The sequence below is a fragment of the Pecten maximus genome, chromosome 10 (assembly GCF_902652985.1).
Source record: "Pecten maximus chromosome 10, xPecMax1.1, whole genome shotgun sequence".
In the NCBI taxonomy this organism is placed as follows: domain Eukaryota; kingdom Metazoa; phylum Mollusca; class Bivalvia; order Pectinida; family Pectinidae; genus Pecten; species Pecten maximus.
The window spans coordinates 20,063,945-20,066,634 of record NC_047024.1 but is presented as its reverse complement, the minus strand read 5'-3'; positions in this window follow the sequence as shown (position 1 = coordinate 20,066,634).

Genomic DNA, 2,690 nt, shown 5'->3' with positions numbered 1-2,690 from the left:
GAATATTCCATTTTGTGATTATTTTTATACCAGTACTATTCTAGGTATATGTACTGAAATAGACTTAAATGTGTCAGACTGCTTATCGGCCGGGGGCAATTAAATGCACTAGAAAATGCTCGTTCTAGTTTACAGTATACTGTCACGCCATCCAACACTATACCAAGTCGTTTTTTGTGTAAACACTATATTCTTGAAAGCCTAAATTAATATTTTTCGACAAGATAAAATGCATTGGTGTTAAGAAAACTATTTTGACCAAATTATTATATATTGTTTTTTGTTCTGAAGGTGTTGGTATCGATTTGCGATTAAATCTTGACAATTCTCGACGGTTTCTATATTTAAACTGTTGTGCATAAAAATCGACCGGATTTCTGTGTATGTTTTATTCATGGCTTCACCGAGCCATGTTTACTACCCATGCGTAAACATCCGTAAAAATATTGATATTTAATATAGAAACGTGCATGGTAGAAATTTACATCACAAAGGTAAAATACCAGGTAATATGCACAGCTGTTTTAAATTATTGTGGAAAAATACCGCATAATATAGGAAAACATCATTAAATACACGCAATAAATCAGAATTATAGTGTGGGGAATACATCATACAGTGTGGGGAATACATTATACAGTGTGGGGAATACATAATACAGACTTGGGAATACATCATACAGTGTGGGGATACATCATACCGTGTGGGGAATACATCATACAGTGTGGGGAATACATCATACAGTGTGGGGAATGTATCATACAGTGTGGGAATGTATCATACAGTGTGGGAATACATCTTACAGTGTGGGGAAAACAAACAGTGTGGGGAATACATCATACAGTGTGGGGAATACATTATACAGTGTGGGGAAAACATACAGTGTGGGGAATACATCATACAGTGTGGGGAATACATCATACAGTGTTGGGAATACATCATACAGTGTGGGAATACATCATAGTGTGGGAATACATCATACAGAGTGGGGAATACATCATACAGTGTGGGGAATACATCATACAGTGTGGGGAATACATCATACAGTGTGGGGAATACATCATACAGTGTGGGGAATATATCATACAGTGTGGGAATACATCATACAGTGTTGGGAATACATCATACAGTGTGGGAATACATCATATAGTGTGGGAATACATCTTACAGTGTTGGGAATACATCATATAGTGTGGGGAATATATCATACAGTGTGGGGAATACATTATACAGTGTGGGAATACATCATACAGTGTGGGGAATACATCATACAGTGTGGGGAATACATCATACAGTGTGGGGAATACATCATACAGTGTGGGAATACATTATACAGTGTGGGAATACATCATACAGTGTGGGGAATACATCATACAGTGTGGGGAATACATCATACAGTGTGGGGATACATCATACAGTGTGGGAATACATTATACAGTGTGGGGAAAACATACAGTGTGGGGAATACATCATATAGTGTGGAGAATACATCATACAGTGTGGAGAATACATCATACAGTGTGGAGAATACATCATACAGTGTGGGGAATACATCATACAGTGTGGGGAATACATCATACAGTGTGGGGATACATCAAACAGTGTTGGGAATACATCATACAGTGTGGGAATACATCATACAGTGTGGAGAATACAGCATACAGTGTGGGGAATACATCATACAGTGTGGGGAATACATCATACAGTGTGGGGATACATCAAACAGTGTTGGGAATACATCATACAGTGTGGGAATACATCATACAGTGTGGGAATACATCATACAGTGTGGGGATACATCAAACAGTGTTGGGAATACATCATACAGTGTGGAGAATACATCATACAGTGTGGAGAATACATCATACAGTGTGGAGAATACATCATACAGTGTGGGAATACATCATACAGTGTGGGGAATACATTATACAGTGTGGGAATACATCATACAGTGTGGGGAATACATCATACAGTGTGGGGAATACATAATACAGTGTGGGAATACATCATACAGTGTGGGGAATACATCATACAGTGTGTGGAATACATCATACAGTGTGGGGAATACATCATACAGTGTGAGGGATACATCATACAGTGTGGGGAATACATAATACAGCGTGGGGAATACATCATATAGTGTGGGGAATACATCATATAGTGTGGGGAATATATCATACAGTGTGGGGAATACATCATATAGTGTGGGGAATACATCATATAGTGTGGGGAATACATCATACGTTTGGGGATACATTATACAGTGTGGGGAATATATCATATAGTGTGGGGAATACATCATATAGTGTGGGGAATACATCATACAGTGTGGGGAATACATCATACAGTGTGGGGAATACATCATATAGTGTGGGGAATATATCATACAGTATGGGGAAAATATCATATAGTGTGGGTAATACCTTGTCATAAAGGAATTCAGGAAATCATATAGAGTGAGGATTACTGCATAAAGTGTGGAGAAATACATCATATAATGTGGTAAATACATTGTAACGGAGGAATACATTGATACTGTGGGGAAACATTATCGTATGGAAAAAAATGTAATGTAGGAATACATTAAATAGTGTGGGGATTACATCATTAAGTTTGGAAAAATACATCACTATGTTCGAGAAAATACCTTGAAATGGAATAATACATCATATAATAAAGAAAAAAACATC